This window comes from Rutidosis leptorrhynchoides, chromosome 1, assembly GCF_046630445.1.
Source record: "Rutidosis leptorrhynchoides isolate AG116_Rl617_1_P2 chromosome 1, CSIRO_AGI_Rlap_v1, whole genome shotgun sequence".
Lineage (NCBI taxonomy): Eukaryota > Viridiplantae > Streptophyta > Magnoliopsida > Asterales > Asteraceae > Rutidosis > Rutidosis leptorrhynchoides.
Window position 1 is genome coordinate 190777252 of NC_092333.1, and position 6886 is coordinate 190784137.

Sequence of the window (6886 nt, forward strand, 5' to 3'; positions counted from 1 at the left end):
GTTGTGGAGTAACTGAAATGGTTGTATTGTGAAAAGGATCAGAAAAACCAGTCTTGGGTGGCCTCGTGCAAGTCTTCTTAAAATGACCAAGCTCATCACAATTGAAGCATCTAACCTTTGACATATCAAAACCAAACTTCGAGTCTCGATTCAAACTCAAAGACCTCTGTCCGGTTTTCTTCAAGTACTTCCTAGCCCGTCTAACAATGCTACCCATGCAATAAAGTATATCCATCCTTTCGATATCGTCCTCATCAATCTGATCATAGTCTTCATTTTTAAGATGACTATTAATCACTTGTTCACTAATCATATCGTTGTATGAGTTAACAACAATAGCTGCCAGAGCCATATCTTCCTGAATTGATTCGATGGGTCTCTTCCTGATATTCTCAGTTTGAAACACAGGAGACTGAGTCTGAGTCTGTTGAGAAGGAGAATTCTGAGTCTGAGCTTGTGATTTAGCATTAAAGTATCCAGACTGAGATTGTGGAGCAGACATTTGAGAAGCATTTGCTGTAATATAAGCTGTTTGTAATGGAGCATGACCAGAAGATGAAGCTAAAGTGGATGCAGAAGCAACTACCGAACCAAGTCTCTTCCTCTTAGCTTCTACCTGAATATCCTTCTCCATCAACTTAGAAGTAAAAGCTGTCAATGTTAACGTATGACTTGATGTGCTGTACATGTTCTGAATCTTTTCAATCTCATGGTCCCACTTTTCTGGAAGACCATCTTTCAACACCCTGACTGCCTTATCATCAGGTACATCAATCCCATAATCCGCCATCTCTGCTACCAGTAAACGATATCTCTCCAAAGTTTGTCCCAGTGACTCTGATGGAAGAGCAGCAAATGCCCTCCATTCATCCTTCAATACCTTACCTTTTGTTGCCCGATAAGTAGCAGTACCCTCTGTTGCAGATTGAAGGGCCAACCAAAGAGTATACGCGGTTTTGTTATGGTTTTTGAACTGCTGGAAAATGTCCTTTGACAATGCTTGCGTTAGCTGAGCATAACATCTACACTCAAGATTATATTGTTCACGCTCTGTAAGACTAAACTGTTGTGTTTCTTTGGGTTCACCATCACCTCCACAAGGCCAAACAAATGGATTCTCAATACATTCCCAAAGTCTAGAGTCAACACCATTTAAGTAAATAACAAACCTAACTTTCCAGTCTAAGAAGTCTTTAAGATTGTCAATTCGAGGTACTTTATTTGTCGATCCAGATTCGCTTTCGTTAAGTAACAGTTTTTGTAGTCCAGGTGCAATTACTAACGCGCTATATTCATTTGTCACTTGTTCATTAGTGATGTGTGCGATCGAGACCTTTATTTATGAACGGATTTGAGTTGTTTTGTTACACGAATTGATTTATTTTATATGTGGTATTTTATTGATTTCAGGTTGATTTCACACATATATATAGGCAACTAGTCCTATCCGTGTAGTTTAGTTTGTTGGTAAATCCGATTCGTTCCACAGGGAGATGGAGTGTTTAATGGTTTTTAATAGTCTTTGATGTCAAACTTAATTAAAAAGGGTTTTGGATTAGGCAATTGTAAAATAACAGTAAAAGAAAATAACTAAAACTAATTTACTAAATAAAATTACAAGATTACAAAAATTAACTTAAAAAGGAACTAAATGAAAATAAACTAATTATGATGCATTAATTATGTTACTAAATGGTAATTAGTAAAATAGTAATTTTTAATGAAACTATATATTTAGAATTTTGTTTTAAGCAATTATTATATAAACTTATTTAAATTAACTAAATGACATTTTTAATAAAACTAATACAAATTAAAAGGAAATTAATTAATTAACTAACTATAAACTAGATACAATTTATAAAACTATAATAAATAATAATTTTTAAGATTAAAACATGTATTTTAGTATTTTATACTAATTAAAACTAATTATATAATAAAACTAACTAATAACCTAATTATATAATATTAATTAATTAAAAACCCTAATTTTTTACCTACTGGTACTGTAGCCGCGTCCAGGTCTTACACGATTCGTGTGAGGCTACACGATTCGTGTACGGCTAAAATTATGTGACAATTAACTGTTCGAAAAAGAAATATTTTTATGGTTTCTTTTTATATTTTAAAAATAGTATTCGTAAATAAAAATGATAAAACTTTTATAAGAAGTATAAATGAGGTAAATGGGAGTGTTTACTTAATTGTGTCACCCCTAGGTCCATGGATTGTTTTAAGTTTTACGCCCTATTAAAATGTTCTAGTATCAAACTTTACATTTTTCTCTCGAATAAATATAAGGTTACAACTTAACTAAATAAAATCTAATTTTCATTGGATTCTTTTTTAGAAAGCTACTATTCCCTAAGCATTTAAATTGAGACCTAGCCTAGTTTTGACCTTCGTCAACACCCAAATTATAACGGTTTCCCTTTTTATAATTTCACCTTCATATAATTTATTGATATCACCCAAACCACCGAAGTTTATTTCTAAATTGGTGTCAATAACTTATCCATAAATTCGTCTAGATCATTTTTAATGTTGAAGCTTAATTTAGGTAAATAAATATAACTTTCGTTATTTACATTTACTAAATTAAGTGGCAAGGGTTAAATACCTAATTACATAAAAATGGTTCTTTTAACTAGGCTCAATATTAAAAATACTAAAGTTACATTTTAACTTTTACTAATGGTAACAATCCATTTCACTAGGGGCTCTACATTTAAGCAAACACTAGGGAAATTTAGCTATTCATTACACTAGGGGAGACATAAAAATATAGATATGCAAACATAATAACAACGCTAATTTTAACAGAGTAAACTTACTAAAATATCTTCACTTGCATTAACTTCAAATGGTAGAAAAATTACAATAATAACACCCCTTTCACGCGTACAATAACACCCTTTATCACGAACAATACACCCTTAATATTACAACTATTTTTAACCTTGAACTAATAGAGTAATAAAAATTACAGAATAATAACTTGCGTATAATAATTGTATGAAAATATGTGTGTGTATAGTAATTTTTATGTTGTAATAATGTGTCTCTGATCTTCTCAACGTACTCCGTATTTAAACTGAATAGAAGTAGTAGTTGAACTTATTTGGATGGAGTCTTTGCTGTCTTCAATTTGAGAAAAGAATTATTTTTTAAACATCAAAAGCAGCCGCCCCATTTCAGTGTTATCATTATCTCGGCCTAACATTACACGATTCGTGTATCAGTACACGATTCGTGTGAGAACAAATATTCTACACGTTTCGTGTAGACATACACGAATCGTGTAAGATCAAATAACAGTTTTCTTCATTTTTCTTCTTCAGTTGTTCTTTGTTGATCCCGTGTTGACGTATACAGATTTGGCACTTCTCATTTGAACTCTTTTCTTCTTTCATCTTGTACTTTCATTCGGATAAACGTTTCTTGATATAAATCTAGTTAAAACTATCGTTTTATCGTCGTTTCTTCTAACTTCACTCTTTTGTCGTTTTTCTCGTGAAATGCGCATTGAATGTCTTTGTAGATGATAAAAACCTATGAAATATAAGTGATATTGCGTTGAATAATATGTATGTTTAGAGCAATATCAAAATACCCCACACTAGAACGTTGCTTGTCCTCAAGCAATTACATCTTTTAACAGAGTTAGAACATTATATATCTTTCTTATCGAACATTTAGATCACACAACACACACTACACGAAATGAAACACACGCTATATGAAATATATTACACAACACAGTATTTATTGGATCACACGCACACCACACGAAATGAAATTCTGACAACAGAAACAAACATGAAACTCGTGATTAGGGTTTAAAAATTTGGATCCTTAGGGAAAATTGGACCTTGTGAAAACGTTTTATGATTTTATAAAATGTCATGCTAGTTTTTACACTAGACACGTTTTCCGGTTTTAACCTCAAATTCCGGTTGAGGGTAACTGAAAACCGAAGTCTCAGTCGGCGATTAGCAAGCTATTCGCCCCCATGATTGTAGTATCATGGAACTTGAAGCCAAATGTCCAAAAATAGTTTTACACAAATATAATTCATAAAATAGCATAAGTTTTAGAACAAAATTATATCGTGTCCAAATATCATCGGTGAACCATGAGTTTGCACACCTCAATTTGTTATGGCATATGTATGTTGACCGCGGTCAAACATAGATGCAGTTGATCTTTACGGAGATCATCCATCTGGGGATTAGATTCATTAGTCTTAAAAGCTAATTTGCATTGTGCCCCCCCATTGTACGGGACATATCCTTCTCATGGTTAGGATAAGTCTGACCACCAAAAACCGTGTTTGATGCTGAGGTTAGGTGGATTTCCAGCCGATTTTAGGGATGACTTTACAAGATTTTTTGTCAACCTACAGCTGTTCTGGACTACATCTTCTAACATAAGTTAGCAAGTGTGTCAATTCGGAAGACTTTACTTCCTTACGGGATGGACTTGATTCATCCTCTATTACTCGTGATAATGGAATATTCAGGTTTATACGTTCCTTAGCAATGATATCTGCAATAAACTTCAAAGAAACATGTGATAAATGGTTCTCAATATAAGGATTTATAAATTCTTGTTATAAATGGTTTTCTTTTATAAGTTTTAAACAAATAAACTTATGTATTTTTAATGTATGGAGACAACAATTTCGGTTTTTACACCTGATCTTTAATTGTTCGTAGTTACCTTAAAAATTGATTAGATACATTTGTTTAAAAATTTTCAAATTTTCATAAAAACCAATAACTTATTAGTTCTCGGGAATTTATATATTCCCACCCCACACTTAAGATTATGTAATGCCCTCATTACATAAAATCAGATAATAATGTATAAATTTGAGAGGACAAAAAGTGTAGAGTATTTGGAACTTCCTTTGTTAACCGATTTGGATTTTCTTAAATTGTTTTACCTATGATTGTATCCAATTTTTGTATCACAATGTATTTCGATATTTCTTTTCCTCTAATTGCATTTTCTTCTGTACCTGTCAAAACCATGTTAAAAACACACAAAATATGGGGTTTTAATTCAATCGTACAACACATTTTTACCCCACACTATATTTTCTTGCTAATATATAAAAAATAAAAACATAATAAGTTTCAATACACACCAAAAAATTATGTTATTACAAACTATTTTTTTTTTTTACTTTTTTCATTTTATATTTTTTTATATAACTTATAATCAATTAAATTTAAAATATCTTTTATAAATTTATATTTGTAACGGAAATTCGGTTGTTATACCTGATCTTAATCCGTTTATAAATTTTTAAATTCAATTTATAAAATTTCAATTCATTAAAAGTTAAAGTTTTAATATTTTTCGAAAACAAATTTAAAATAAAATAAAAACACTCTATTTTTGTGTTAAAAAGATTAACATTTTTAAATTTTAAAACAAGTATATGAGAAATACAAATAAAAAGGAATTTAAAATAAAAACGAGACACACGAATGGGACTATTTACAATTTGTGAAGTTTATTAGCGAGTCGTTCACGCGACTCCACCCCAATTTTAACTAACGTCGGGGTGATAAACATCACCCTTCTTTACTCCAATAGAACTATTACCGCAACCATTCTCACCATTAATTTTTGACAATAACCAAGAGTCCGAAAATCTTGACTCTTTAACCAATTTTTTTAACTTATCTTTCTCAATTTTCGATAAGTTTGACACCAATCTCTTTCTTAAATGTTCATCTTTTTCCGACATAGCATTTCTAATCCTACCATATAACTTCTTCATGGTTTTCTCAACAACACAATCATTGAGTGGTTTACTATCAAGCTTTTCTTTACCGTCCTCCCCACACTTAGCTTGTTGCCTAATGGGTTTAGCATGATCGACAATATTCACTGAAACTATCGGTGTGGGTGGTGGGTTCATACTAAACTCAGTTTGATAGGTTACACTCTTGCCTCTATCCTTCAAAACTAGTTTTCCTATTTTCCAATCTGTTAAAGCACTTGCAGTTGCTAAGAATGGTCTACCTAAAATAATAGGTACAAACTTATCTTCTTTCATGTCTACAACTACAAAGTCAGCTAGAAACTCAAGTTCACCTGTTTTTACTACTAAGTTTTTAGCAATCCCTATAGGTTTATTAACCGTCTGATCAATGAATCTAATGCCTGAATTGGTCGGTTTAAGTTCGCCTAAGTTCAAATGCGAGTAAATGGAATAAGGCATGAGATTTATACTTGCACCCGAGTCAGCTAATGATCTAAGAGTTCTAGAATCATTAAGCTTACAAGGTACTATGAATGGTCCGGGATCACCTAACTTAGGTGGCAATTCATTCTTTTTCACAATAGCAGCACATTCTGCTTCAAGGAACGCGGATGATGCCTGCTCACACACTCCTTCTTTTGCCATCAAATCATTCAAGAATTTCCCATAGTTTGGCATACCTACAATAACATCAACCAAAGGTACATTTACACAAATATTATCCGTATTTAAAGGCTTACAATGATTCTCCTTTGGTTTTCCGGATAAAAGTGCATGCGGGTATGGAATGGGTTCTTTATAGTCTTCCACTTTAGGTGCTTGCTTCACCGTATCTTTCACTTCTTCCTTGATCACCTTCAAATCATCATCAACCCTAAATTCGGAAGGCTTGGTGGTTTCTATTTTCTGCACTTCTGCATGATTTCCCGACATCAGCCTCATCAAATAATCAGCATACTCGGGAGTTATGTCACCAACTCGGATCTCTTCATTTTCACATGTTATACTTTTCATACTTTCAACTCGGGTACCATCAATCTCTTGATAAGGAGTGTAATCTGCCATATTGGATAAATCAGAAAATATAAACTCATCACACTCTTC